Source organism: Neophocaena asiaeorientalis, unplaced genomic scaffold (genome assembly GCF_003031525.2).
Source record: "Neophocaena asiaeorientalis asiaeorientalis breed wild unplaced genomic scaffold, Neophocaena_asiaeorientalis_V1.1 scaffold249, whole genome shotgun sequence".
In the NCBI taxonomy this organism is placed as follows: domain Eukaryota; kingdom Metazoa; phylum Chordata; class Mammalia; order Artiodactyla; family Phocoenidae; genus Neophocaena; species Neophocaena asiaeorientalis.
The window spans coordinates 6,282,949-6,298,577 of NW_020172625.1; positions in this window are offsets into that span (position 1 = coordinate 6,282,949).

The window sequence follows — 15,629 nt, forward strand, 5'->3', positions numbered from 1 at the left end:
CTGAATACACACAATGGAACACAGAGAAGGGGCTCGTAATGGAAGGACAAATTACTTGAGTTTTAAAGAGACTAGGAAACATTACACTGACTGGGCACATAAAATAAATTCTCAAAAGATGAAACTAGATAAGCCATAAATGATAAATCTGTATCTATGCAAACACACATACCATTTTCTCAATCATATATTCTTCTGAGCCTCCATTATACTCACTGATATTTTTTTAATCTTTTCTACTTGATATTTTAAAATCCAGTGAAATATCAATCAATGAACTCTGAACAGCTGCTCATATAATTTTGTCATTTCTTCACAATAATCATGAATAATGAACTCCCATGGTTCCTGTTTAAACTAACCCTGAGCCACTCCTATTTTCTCTAACCTTTTTAAATGGTTAGCCTAATGGGCCATTTGCACCATTTTGGCATGGTGGACATTCTCCATACTCTTCCTTAATACTCATAAAGCTAATTCCAGTTAATAAATCCTGACAGACTCCCTGAGAGGAAGGAACATGACATGATAATTCCAATTTTAAGTGCCCCTACATCTTGTAGTCCTGGACCATATTTCTATAGAAGGCTTTTGCTTATTTAAATATTTTTCTTATAATTATTTTTTGTGTTACCAAGGTTTCTGATCCACATTGCTTCATTAAAATAAATGATTTGATGATCAAAGCAGCTTAAGATTCATATTCTGTGCTAATTAACAGATTCTTCTAATTGTTAGAAGGCTCCTGATGTCTTTCTAATTCTTTCAACTCATTACTGTTTTTTTTTTTTTTACTGAAGTTACAGCTCTTAAAGGAATAGTAACAGATACCATGAAACTTCCTTTCTGCATATACACACTGCCTCAAAATACATTAATTTGTGAAAGCAGGCCAATAATTTAAAATCTGTTAATTGATGTGCTTTCCTTCCAGAACGAAGTGAAATATCTTTCCTATTTTCCATTTCTACTTTCCCATCTGGGATACTAAAATGCATTTTTAAAAGATTACTTTTAGTTGAAAGTAATGTAGCAAAACATACTTCAAAATTACTATATGCTTCCACTCGAATATATTTTAGTTACATCAGTAGATCAGGTCTCAATTCTCTGGATTCATACTACTACAGAGAGGATTAAGGGGGAGGGATATACTTTTATTATGAAAATATTCATTCTTTTATATGATTACTAACAGAGTTCATAATGTGTCAGTTTATGCTTGAATCATTATGAAGTGATGTTTTTGCCAATTGTGTGGATAGATTCTCTGCCTGCAAGGACTGATGATTGAAGACAGACAACTTTGATATTAGACAAAGGTGATGAACATTTGAAAAATACAATAGTAACTATATACATAAAAAAACGAAGTACATATAAAAATACCATCCAAAGTAAATATAGTTTGATAAGAGAAGAGTAAAAGGAAAGTAAATGAATGAAGTTGATAGATATTTATTCATTGCTTTTTGAGGCTGACCAGATAGCACAGCCCTTGTAAAGGCTGTTTTATTTATTTGATTGATAGCCATTAAGTAACTTATGGGATTTACTTAAACCATATATGCTAATTTCAAGAAGAAGACATTTAAGTCTCAACATGTTCCCACTAATATTAAATTCCAATTAATCCTGAGTATGAATTGCCAAAAAGTTAGCTTTGCTGTGCTGTATTATATGAAGAAGAATAATAACAATTTAGACTATCACTTAACAGTTTATAAAATGGTTTCACATATGCTGTCTCATTGAATATGCTCAGCAATCCTGAGAAATAGGCATCTTTTTTTTTTTTTACATCTTTATTGGAGTATAATTGCTTTACAATGGTGTGTTAGTTTCTGCTTTATAACAAAGTGAATCAGTTATACATATACATATGTTCCCATATCTCTTCCCTCTTGCGTCTCCCTCCCTCCCAACCTCCCTATCCCACCGCTCTAGGTGGTCACAAAGCACCGAGCTGATCTCCCTGTGCTATGCAACTGCTTCTCACTAGCTATCTATTTTACATTTGGTAGTGTATATATGTCCATGCCACTCTCTCGCTTTGTCACAGCTTACCCTTCTCCCTCCCCATATCCTCAAGTCCATTCTCTAGTAGGTCTGTGTCTTTATTCCTGTCTTACCCCTAGGTTCTTCCAGACATTTTTTTGTTTCCTTAAATTCCATATATATGTGTTAGCATACGGTATTTGTCTTTCTTTTTCTGACTTACTTCACTCTGTATGACAGACCCTAGGTCCATCCACCTCATTACAAATAGCTCAATTTCGAGAAATAGACATCTTTGACTCTATATTACAAATGGAAAAACAGTAGGAATTAAGTGACTGGCTTAATAACACACAGAGAATAAATTCTAAATGAGAAATAATGCATAATATCTTTTTTTAACTCCAAACCTCAAATACTCAGAAAAAAGTAATTTGACAAATAAGTGATTATCGAGAATTAGTCAAGCAAGTAATTTTGATATCCCTAGGAAAAATGTACAAATAGGTATGTAAAAATGATTCATTTATAAGAAGAGAGTTAACGTTACAATAAAACATAAAAGTTGTATGGTACACAAACAGATTAATACAAGATTTGGGGGTTATTTTTTTTTGGTTTTGTTTTTGTTTATTGTTGACAAATCAGTCAATGAAAGGAGAGGGGAGGATAAAAGAACAGATTCCAATAATCCATGTTTCTTAAAAACCTACTGCAATTTCATAAAACAAATAAGCTCTAAGCATTCCAACAGCCATGGGAAGGAGGAAAAACCAAAGGTTTGGGAATTAGTAGAATGAAGCATGTCATCTTGTCTCTAGAAACAGTTACTTTGTTGGTCTTGAAATCTGAAATTTACTATATAGTATTTGTATAAGGAGCATTCTGTGGTCAAATATATTATACTCTTGATTGAGTAAGAAAAACTAATTCAGGGAAATTTTTTACATAATGAATTCTTATATTCCACTGGAATGCCCATTTAAAACTGATCCATATATACATACAGCTATTATGAACTCCCATGGAAAAAAAAATACAATAAAATATAGGAAGTGATGTGAGGTAAATGTGTAAGTTTCTGTTGAACCTCCCTAACATGGAATTATATCGTGGTAAATCTTGAGAAATTAGTATCAATCTTATCCCTGGCTCAGACCTTTCTCTCTCAAATACCAGCAACCTCAGCAAGACTTTTGATAAATGCCTTCTGTCTGTGCAGGTGCCTCTCTCCAAGTTAAGAAGCTTTCCCTTATTCTAGCATCTTTTTTTTTCTTTTCTTTTCTTTTTTTTTTTTTTTTTACATCTTTATTGGAGTATAATTGCTTTACGATGGTGTGTTAGTTTCTGCTTTATAACAAAAGTGAATCAGTTATACATATGTTCCCATAGCTCTTCCGTCTGCCTCCCTTCCATCCTCCCTATCCCACCCCTCTAGGTGGTCACACAAAGCACCGAGCTGATCTCCCTGTGCTATGCGGTGGCTTCCCACTAGCTATCTATTTTACGTTTGGTAGTGTATATATGTCCATGCCACTCTCTCGCTTTGTCACAGCTTACCCTTCCCCCTCCCCATATACTCAAGTCCATTCTCTAGTAGGTCTGTGTCTTTATTCCTGTCTTACCCCTAGGTTCTTCCTGACATTTTTTTGTTTCCTTAAATTCCATATATATGTATTAGCATATGGTATTTGTCTTTCTCTTTCCGACTTACTTCACTCTGTATGACAGACTCTAGGTCCATCCACCTCATTACAAATAGCTCAATTTCGTTTCTTTTTATGGCTGAGTAATATTCCATTGTATATATGTGCCACATCTTCTTTATCCATTCATCTGATGATGGACACTTAGGTTGTTTCCATCTCCGGGCTATTGTAAATAGAGCTTCAATGAACATTTTGGTACATGACTCTTTTTGAAGCCCAGTAGTGGGATTGCTGGGTCATATGGTAGTTCTATTTGTAGTTTTCTAAGGAACCTCCATACTGTTCTCCATAGTGGCTGTACCAATTCACATTCCCACCAGTAGTGCAAGAGTGTACCCTTTTCTCCACGCCCTCTCCAGCATTTATTGTTTCTAGATTTTTTGAATGATGGCCATGCTGACTGGTGTAAGATGATATCTCCTTGTAGTTTTGATTTGCATTTCTCTAATGATTAATGATGTTGAGCATTCTTTCATGTGTTTGTTGGCATTCTGTATATCTTCTTTGGAGAAATGTCTATTTAGGTCTTCTGCCCATTTTTGGATGGGGTTGTTTGTTTTTTTGTTATTGAGCTGCATGAGCTGCTTGTAAATTTTGGAGATTAATCCTTTGTCAGTTGCTTCATTTGCAAATATTTTCTCCCATTCTGAGGGTTGTCTTTTGGTCTTGTTTATGGTTTCCTTTGCTGTGCAAAAGCTTTGAAGTTTCATTAGGTCCCATTTGTTTATTTTTGTTTTTATTTCCATTTCTCTAGGAGGTGGGTCAAAAAGGATCTTGCTGTGATTTATGTCATAGAGTGTTCTGCCTATGTTTTCCTCTAAGAGTTTGATAGTTTCTGGCCTTACATTTAGGTCTTTAATCCATTTTGAGCTTATTTTTGTGTATGGTGTTAGGGAGTGATCTAATCTCATACTTTTACATGTAGCTGTCCAGTTTTCCACTGTACATTTCCACTGTACATTCCTGCCTCCTTTATCAAAGATGAGGTGAGCATATGTGCGTTGGTTTATCTCTGGGCTTTCTATCCTGTTCCATTGATCTATCTTTCTGTTTTTGTGCCAGTACCATACTATCTTGATTACTGTAACTTTGTCGCATAGTCTGAAGTCAGGGAGCCTGATTCCTCCAGCTCCGTTTTTCATTCTCAAGATTGCTTTGGCTATTCGGGGTCTTTTGTGTTTCCATACAAATTGTGAAATTTTTTGTTCTAGTTCTGTGAAAAATGCCAGTGGTAGTTTGATAGGGATTGCATTGAATCTGTAGATTGCTTTGGGTAGTAGAGTCATTTTCACATGTTCATTGTTCGAATCCAAGAACATGGTATATCTCTCCATCTATTTGTATCATCTTTAATTTCTTTCATCAGTGTCTTATAATTTTCTGCATACAGGTCTTTTGTCTCCTTAGGTAGGTTTATTCCTAGATATTTTATTCTTTTTGTTGCAATGGTAAATGGGAGTGTTTTCTTGATTTCACTTTCAGATTTTTCATCATCAGTGTATAGGAATGCCAGAGATTTCTGTGCATTAATTTTGTATCCTGCTACTTTACCAACTTCATTGATTAGCTCTAGTAGTTTTCTGGTAGCATCTTTAGGATTCTCTATGTATAGTATGTCACCTGCAAACAGTGACAGCTTTACTTCTTCTTTTCCAATTTGGATCCCTTTTAGTTCCTTTTCTTCTCTGATTTCTGTGGGGAAAACTTCCAAAACTATGTTGAATAAGAGTGGTGAGAGTGGGCAACCTTGTCTTATATTTCTTCCTGATTCAGTCTTGGCAGGTTGTGCATTTCTAAGAATTTTTCCATTTCTTCCACGTTGTCCATTTTATTGGCATAGAGTTGCTTGTAGTTATTCTAGCATCTTTATACCCTGATGCTGTCTCTTGCTTACCTCAGCCTCCTTCCCCAAAGGCTACCCATTACTGGGGACATCTCATGCAGAACTTTAGTGGCTGGTCTGTATTTAGAACTGCATCTATCTATCCCTCTGTCAAAAACTTTACCTCAGTAATTAATTATAGGGTCTAATGAGCACTTTTGCATACTTTAACTGCAGTAAATGAATTTCCATTTGCTATTTTCACTGTAGGTTAGGTGCTGTAAAACACATACCTATAGGTACTAGGCAGGTAATATAAATGAAGAAAGGAGGAAAGATATCTGGAAATTACAGTGGTGGAATTACAGCAAATATGAGATCATAAGTCTTCCCTTGAAGAGTACATGTTCCACCTGGAAGGAGGAACAGTCACCACCCTACTTCAATCAGTTGTTACCATGTGGGACTTTGGGTACGATTTGGCTGGAGTGCTTGCTAGTACTTAGCCTGTTAGCATATCACGTAAACTATGTATGTCTTCATGCTCAGAGACCTTCCCAGTAACTTCACATAATATGTTACTGATTCAGTACAAATTTTGCATTTTTTTAAATCTACTGTATCAAGCAATATCTAATGAGGTTTCCTAATAGAAAATGACACTAAGTTAGAGAAATAAGACTTCAGCCAGTTAAGAGAGCATATCATTTGATCATTGAAACTAAAATGGAAGTATCTACTCCACTGAGTAGTTGGAAGGATTATGTAGGTGATATAAATGAAATTGTTTGCCCATTAACAAAATTAACATGTTTCCAATTGTACTGAATTTGAATGAATGCTTTTAATTATTATTCAAAGATTTTTCAAACTTTTGAGTTATCCAGGTTATATTAACTTGTAATATTTAGTGGAATAGAAAACTCCCAACAATTTTGGGTAAGGTTTTACTATGCTTAATACTTCGGCTTCCCTTAAAAATACAATTTTTATTTGCTTACAAATTTCCTTCAGACTGTTTTACCTTAAGTACAGTAGGAGATAAGTCTGATCCCTGTGCTATTTGCCTATATATTTAATTTAGTGATTATTCTTAGATATTTAAAAGTTGTTGGATTCTAGATCCTGATAGGTTCTGTGTGTTCAGGTTGCTTCCTTCCTGGCTTAAAAATTACATATTCTTTCTTGATGCTATCTGGGAATATATTCCTGGGAACGAAATCTAATTGTCATGTTACTCAAAGATACACATGTAAAAAGAAAACGAGCAGGAAGGATATGCATTGTATTTTTAAAGGATTATCTATAGAGATTCAACTTCATTCTATTTTAGGTCACTATAGTGTGGAAAGTTATCTACATCAACTTATTTCTCTTTACAGTTCTCTGAGAGGCTTGTGAATGAGATTTCTCTTTACATTTCTCTGAGAGGCCTATGAATGAGCCTTGCTAAAATTTCCACTGCTCCAACTTTTTAACTGCTGTTATTGACTTGCCCAATGCAACCTGAAATCTTTGTTTTTATTCTCTTTCTGCAGAAAATGTGTGCTAATATCCAGTCATAAGTTTAGCTTCATGACTTTGATTACTAACATAGCAGGCCTTTCTGAAGAAATACTTAAAATATAGACACATTTTTTTAGACAATTAAATACTCATCCACGTACGCCTAGATATACAGGAAAGTTTTTCTCTCTGTGGTTGATTGTTACTTAGGCACTCCCCAAATAAACTATGCCTCTGAGTATGCATGCCTTTGTGTATAAGGTCCCCTCCCCTTGATTGCGGGCTGACCCTCTGATGTGCTTCAACCAAAAAAAAAAAAATGTGGCAAAAGCAACTATTTGTCAGTTCTATGCCTATGCCTTAAGAAGACCTGGAAATGTTTATTTTTGTGCTGTGATGATAGCTAGCTTTTAATGCTTAAATATAATTGATGTACAAGGTATATAATGTGTGAAAGGTGGTAGTAGGTGTGTAATGTGTGGGAGACTGTAGTTGGCTAAGATAAGAGAGGTCAGTGGGAAAATTTGGTGTCGCAAGTCAGAGATGGAGCAGGGGTTATTTTAGGTTACATAAATATAAGAAAATCAGGCATTTTGGCTCATACAGATAGAGCTTGATATTATTATAAGCAATATCTTCCCCTGAACGATACACTTCTGTCAGGAATCAATCAACAGTTTTCTAAAATTTCAAATTTTATTGGAGAGATTTTTTATTTTTTTTTAATTTTTATTTATTATTATTTTTTGCGGTATGTGGGCCTCTCACTGTTGTGGCCTCTCCCGTTGCAGAGCACAGGCTCCAGACGCGCAGGCTCAGCGGCCATGGCTCGCGGGCTTAGCCGCTCCGTGGCACGTGGGATCTTCCCAGACCAGGGCACAAACCCGTGTCCCCTGCATCAGCAGGCGGACTCTCAACCACAGTACCACCAGGGAAGCTCCAGAGAGATTTTTTAAAAATCAGATTTAAACTCATGTTCAGCTTACTGATGACTTGTTGATGCATCATGCCTTGACTAAGAGTGGTGGAAGGAAGAGGAAAAACAGAAAAATTTGTTTTGTTACTGTAAGTTCTACAGAGAGGTCTTCCTTCTAATCATTTCCCAGTTCTAGAGTGTGTATTAGACAGAATTCAAGGATGATGCTAAGAGCCCACTCACAATTTCTCCTATGTGAGATAATGGTACAGTGTTGAGGGACATTCATAAGGAGAATTTGGCAGATTCTTGTAAATATCTTAATTCCAGGGGACAAAGAAATATAGGTAAATGTAGATTTTGAGATAGGGCCACTCCAAATAGTTCGTGTTGTGGGGTTTTGGGGCACTGTTTTTCAACACTCAGTCCCAAGATCATCTACACCTAAAGTTCTTGATCATGAATATTCTCTAGTTCCACCTAGTTATTCTGCTTTAGAAGCTTTGGGAGAGGAAGAGAGAAAAGAGAAGAGAAAAGAGGAGAGAAGAGAAAAAGAGAGGGAGAGAATATCATTTAAAGCAGAATTTTAATAAAAATTAAATGTGATGAGAAGGGTCAGGTTTTGTTGATAAAGGGACAATCTGTAATACAGTTTTTTAGGAGAAAAACATTGATTAACGCAGTAACAGAGAGTTAGAGGAATCCGCTCTGAGAGATAAAGCAGAGGACGGAACACCAGTGGAACTGTTCTAAATAAAATGAAATTTGTCAGAAACAACAGTAGTGTCCATGACACATCAAATGTTTCAAAATAAATAAAGATCAGGATTTTTAAAATACGATAGTAAAGTTGAATGTACAGATGGATATGTGAATTCCCTACCCTACAAATTGAAAATATCCCCAGTAATTTAAACAGAAGTTCTCAGTGTGTGTTCTGTGGATCCTTGAGCATTCCCAAGGACTTTCAGAGTATCCAGGACATTCAGATTGTTTTCATAATAATAGTAAAGTGTTATTTATCTTCTTTCTCTTTGGACATTTACACTAATGATGGATAAAACTGACACCTTAAATAAAAGACAGTGGTACCAAACTGTACAAATAGTCATTTTATTCTTTACCATAGTGCACTCAAAGGGGAAAAAAACCCACTGAAGAATGGTGGTCATCTCAAGAAAAACACTTTGTAATTGTTTGAGTTGCACTCAGAACTAGCCAATTTTGTTTTTCTTTCTTTTTTTTTTTTTTTTTTTTGTGGAACTTTTTTTTTTATACTTGAAAGAAAAACTGATAGGAAACAATGAATTTTTATGACTTGAGTATTTGGCAGATGTTTTATTGAAAATAAATAAAATGAACCTGACAATATTTTTGCCAAGTTAAATTTCAAGATTGTAAGGAAAAATTAGGATTTCAGGAAACTTGTATTCATCACTCTGCACTTGATAGCTTCCTAGACTTTTCTGATGAGATCGGTGATGGTATTAGTGAATGTGATTTTTTTTTTTTGTATTTTTCAAGTAAAAACCGCATAATGCAATGAATCAATATTTTCTAAGTGATCAGTACATGATGTTACAAAATCATGTACTCAAAGAGCAAGATTGACCCTTGGATTTTAACATAACAGAGTGTGAAAGATTAGTTAATGTAGTTTCAGATTCCAAATTGCACACATTGTAACTAACCTTTAAACAATTTCTCTTAGAGAAACTTGTCAAGTTTTGGTGTATTAACAAATAAAAATATTCACGATCATCTGAGAATTCTACTAAGATACTCCTTCCTATTCCAACAAAATAGCTGCATGAGGCGAAGCTGGATTTTCTTCACATACTTGAACCAAAACTTCTTACGACAGATAAAAAACAGAAGCATATATAAGAACGACCCCATCTTCTACTAAATTTGAAATTAAGAAGCTTTGCAAAAATGTAAAACAATGCTATTCTATTTTTTATGAAAAATATTTTATATTAACACACAATAGGTTTATTGCTATATTTGTGTTTTACTTTCTAATTCAGTAAGTATTGATAGATATAACTCATAAAAATAAAAGCTCTTTATGGTCTTTTATGATTTGTGAGGGTATAAGGAGAGGTCTTGAGACCAGATATCTGTGAACTGGAAAGCCAAAATTATATGGACCTCATCCTATGACCACAGTGTAATAAGAGTACCAAGTAGTTAAAAAAATACATTAAATAAAGGAGAATAAATCCAACTACTTTGAAGTTAAAAATTCCTGTATTCACCTAGCCTAATTTTGAGTAAAATTGGAAATGAAAATTCAGGGCTGAACAAACTTTAGAAAGAGCAATGATGAATGCCCTGTATTCTTTGCTGGGATATGTCCAATGAGGGGGTTCAGAGGGAGATTCAGAGCCTTAAGTGTTGTCATTATTAATTATGTAATGAACATATATGAAGTAAAAAGTAAAATGAATGGAAAAAAGCCCAAGAGAAACAAAGGAGAGTATAAATAAAAATGAAAGCAGAACTGAATAACTTATAAATCAGAAAAAAATTACAGATACATAGAAACATGTTTATTTTAGAAAAAAATGATAGACAAATTCTAGCAAATGTATTCAAGAAATAGGGAGGAATGCATTGATACAAATGGAAATAACGGCTCTCTCTTCAGAGCTCTTGCTGGTTTTCTGTCCACCTGGCTAGATTTTTAGAAGCTCACTGGCATAACTGATGTCTGTTTCATCTCATCAATTGCCTACTTATAGTAAATGCAAAATAAAGAGTTTTTGTTTTTCTTTGTTCTTTATTAGGGTAGAAATAAACTGGCCTTAGGGAAGTTGTGAATAAGGTGAGGTGACTTTCTATGCTCACCTTCTTGTGCCCCCTCCACCTCTTTCCCCTCTTCCCTCTTGACCCTCATCATCACTTCAGACTTTTCTTTCTTATGGGGATTTAAAATATTAGAACCCACTTAAGTACATTGTCCATCCAGAGGTATTAAAATTTTAAAAGAAATAAACCACTATGCTAGAAAGGTAAAGCTTGGAATATAAATACAAAGTTTTATCCAGAGTATATACTCTAAATGTGGATTAAGTTTTTCAAATGATAAAATTTTAATTTATATGATTAGAAAAAAGTGGGTTTTTTTGTGTGTGTTTACTTTGTGAGGAGGGGAACATTCAGAATCTGTTTTTCTCCAGTAATTCTTATATATGTCAGTCCTATTTTCTGCCTAGATTTAACCCCTGTTCTGAGGTAGAATAAGAGGTGCGATAAGTCCTTCAAAACAGTCCGTATATTCATATTTCTTTTCCTTTCATCTGCTCAGTTGCGCTGGATACTTCCCATTTGTCTCTCTATCCTTCTCTACCTTTCTTTGTGCCTGGAGGATGATCTCTGTAGATAGTATTAAGGAATCCCCTTGCCTTTTGACATCAGTTGGATATGGTCAGTGGATTTGCAGGATAGGAAAAATGCATGATTGTGATATTTACTCCTTTGAATTCTTTGTCAGGTTGCTATGGCCTGGCTCCATCACTCTGCTGAAGGTCATAGCCAATCTTCTCCTTCTTCCTTATAGCAGCTCGTTGTGGGTTCCAGTAACTGTTTTCCTTTCTTGTCCCTTTTTGGCAGTTAGGTGGTAAAGACTCCCTAATGTTGCTAAACTTGGGCTAGTGTGCCATCTTTTGTTGGTTTCTTTTTTAATACTCTTCCTGACTTTGTAAAAAGTCCCTTTGTTAAACTCTACTCAATTAAACTGCTTCAGCGTGTCATCTCTTTTCAACGAAGACCATAGCCAAAATATCAAATACCGAATCTCTCAACTAGAGTGCATGTTCTTCAGTTCTTTACCAAGTTATTTATGATGTATATAACAGCAACAAGAGCAGCAACAGTACCGATAGTATTAGCTAGCATTTATTGAATCAGTGTGCTTGGCACTGTTTTAAGAAGTTCACATGCATTAATTAATTTAAGACTCATAATTTTCTTATAAAGTTAGGTACTATAATTAACTCCATTTTGCAAAGTTGTAAATTGAAGCACAGAGTGATTAAACTACAGCTAGAAAGTGCTGACAACCTTCTCACACTTTAAACATTCTCATCCCTCATTTTGGTATGCCTATAGCTATGTTCCTATACTTGTTGCCTCTAAACAATGGCAATCATGCATTCTCGATGAGTTTCTCATTGGCATTTTACTCTTTTAACAATTTAGCTGATTGTTTACAGTGAGGTAAATTGTACACCTTTGTAAAACTTTATACAAATACCTTTATAAATATTAAAAATATACATTATTCAGCCTGACTCCTTACTCTGTTACTTGATACTTTAGAAAATGTGACCAACAAGATTATTGTCTTGGGAATCTGTTGTTCTTGCCCCAGGGCCTCTTCCCTCCATGAAGTAGATCCTCAGCTCATTAATGAACAGTCCGTTTCCCTCTTTTGTCTCCCTTGTATGCATAAATCTAAAAAGGATAAGCCAAGCAAGTTAATCTAAGCTGTTTTTTTTTTTTAACCACAGATACTACTTTACTATTAAAAATGGAAGTTTTTCAATAAGGTAAAATCAATCTACTTAACTCATCTGACCTTATTAAAGATATCACAAATGGTTAATTTATTGCTGAAAAAGGGTCTACTTTTTTTTCCCATCAACCTATCATATCTATGTCTTGTTTACTTTGTTAATGTATTATAGAGGAGTGAGTTATGATGAAGACTTAAATTCCCCCTGTCAGGGCTTCCCTGGTGGCACAGTGGTGGAGAATCTGCCTGCCAATGCAGGGGACACGGGTTCGAGCCCTGGTCTGGGAAGATCCCACATGCCACGGAGCAACTAGGCCCGTGAGCCACAACTACTGAGCCTGCACGTCTGGAGCTTGTGCTCCGCAACAAGAGAGGCCGTGACAGTGAGAGGCCCGCGCACCACGATGAAGAGTGGCCCCCACTCGCCACAACTAGAGAAAGCCCACGCACAGAAAGGAAGACCCAACACAGCCATAAATAAATAAATTAAATAAAAAAAAATTCCCCCTGTCACATATTTGGTAAGAGGCAAAAACAATGTGTTACTAGCTCGAGTCACCCAGGTATTCCTTCAAAAGTAAAGGCATAAATGCAAATTAAATACAAACCACCCAGGGAAGATCCTATAGGAATGCATATACAATAACTAAAAAAAAAAATAGTCAAGGAGTAACAAAAACAAAGTTGATACCATGTAAGTATCAATGATCAAAAGGGAGGACTATCATCTGTGAAAATTAGGCTTTAAAATACCTTCTGCTCTCAACACCAAGAGAAGGGATGGAGTGCTGCAGGATTTATTGCAGGTGAGAGGAAGGCATAATGTTACAGCAGGCCCCAGAACGTAGGCAGTCTTGCTGCTCTTCTCAAATCCCGTCACGTGGATTCCTGCCTTTTTGCTTAGGGCAGTTTTGCTTTCAATCTTTTCTTGGAGTCATTTGACTTTTACCTTGAGTGCTTCCTCATCATAGTAGGACTCAAGAATGACATCATAAAATATTCATGCTAGGAAATATCTTGGAGATCCTTTAAATCCTCAATGTATAGCTGAGGATGTTGAAACTCAGAGAGACTGGATATCCTTCCAAGGTCATAGTAATCCTTGGTGGCAAAACTGGATCATTTAACTTGAAATTGAGCCACCTCCCTCTCCCCAACACATACATTCTTCTACTTAGAAGCGATAGGTTCACTCTCTGAGAATTTCTGTGATCACACATTATTTATAGTCTACCCAGACTACAAAATTTGCTGGGAAATGTGTGTCTTATTAGTAATATATTCTCCAGCCTTGCCAATTCTACACTTTTACTTTCTCTGTTGTATCCACTCTGCCTCCCCATACTCTGGCTTGCTAGATCCTATTCCATATGGGATACTTGGCTTTCTGGCCCCAGACTCAGCAACCTTAACTCTTTTTTTTTAAGGTATTTACCAGCATTTATTCATCGGAGAGGGAATGAAAGTGATGGGATGGAACGTGCCACAACTTTCAGACAAGTATACAACATATGAAGTGTTTAGTATAAATGTACAATTTCTACATGAAGGCATCCTTTTCCAATTAATGTAATAATGAACACAAAGTCTTGAAAATGCATTTCTTGAAAATATATTTCTTAGGGACTATAAATTTAAAAAGCAGGGAAAAAGAATACATATGGAAAAGAATCTGAAAAAGAATATATAAATAACTGAATCACTTTGCTGTACAACTGAAACCAACAGAACACTGTAAATCAACTATACTTCAATAATAATCATAATAATAAAAGGACACATGGAATTACAGGGATAGAAAGAGTTCCTTTACAGAGAGAAGCATTTATGTACCTTTGCTTCCAACCCTGAGTTATTCTAATTAATTTGGAACAAAATCTGCATTATTCTGCTATATTTAACATAATGATCTAGTTATATTAAAGGTATAGAGAAGTGATCTATATCATTATAATTTAGTTAATATTAATACCAGCCCTTTATTTATTTATAATTAATTTTTGTTGGAGTATAGTTGCTTTACAATGTTGTATTAGTTTCTACTGTACAGTAAAATGAATCAGCTATACATATACATATAGCCCCTCTTTTTTGGAATTCTTTCCCATTTAGGTCACCACAGAGTATTGAGTTCCCTGTGCTATAAGTAGGTTCTCATTAGTTATCTATTTTATACACAGTATCGATAGTGTATATATGTCAATCCCAGTCTCCCAATTCCTCCCCCGCCCTTGGTATCCATACATTTGCTCTCTATGTCTGTGTCTCTATTTCTGCTTTGCAAATAAGATCATGTATACCATATTTCTTGATTCCACATATATGCATTAGTGTATGATATTTGTTTTTCTCTTTCTTACTTCACTCTGTATGACACTCTCTAGGTCCATCCACGTCTCTACAAATGACCCAATTTCATTCCATTTTATGGCTGAGTAATATTTCATTGTATATATATACCACTTCTCTATCCATTCCTCTGTTCATGGACATTTAGGTTGCTTCCATGTCCTGGCTATTGTAAACAGTGCTGCTATGAACATTGGGGTGCATGTGTTTTCTTGAATTATGATTCTCTCTGGGTATATGCCAAGTATTGGGATTGCTGGGTCATATGGTAGTTCTATTTTCAGTTTTTTAAGGAACCTCCATACTGTTCTCCATAGTGGCCGCGTCAATTTACATTCCCTTTTCTCCACACACTGTTCAGCATTTATTGTTTGTAGATTTTTTGGTGATGGCCATTCTGACCGGTGTGAGGTGATACCTCATTGTAGTTTTGAGTTACATTTCTCTAATAATTAGTGATGTTGAGCGTCTTTTCATGTGCCTCTTGGCCATCTGTATGTCTTCTTTGGAGAAATGTCTGTTTAGGTCTTCTGACCATTTTTTGATTGGGTTTGTTTTTTTGATATTGAGCTGCATGAGCTGTTTGTATATTTTGGAGATTAATCCTTTGTTAGTTGCTTCGTTAGCAAATATTTTCTCCCATTTTGAGGGTTGTCTCTTCATCTTGTTTATGGTTTCCTTTGCTGTGCAAAAGCTTTTAAGTTTCATTAGGTCCTATTTGTGTATTTTTGCTTTTATTCTCATAACTCTAGGAGGTGGGTCATAAAAGATCTTGCTGCGATTTATGTCAGAGTGTTCTGCCTGTGT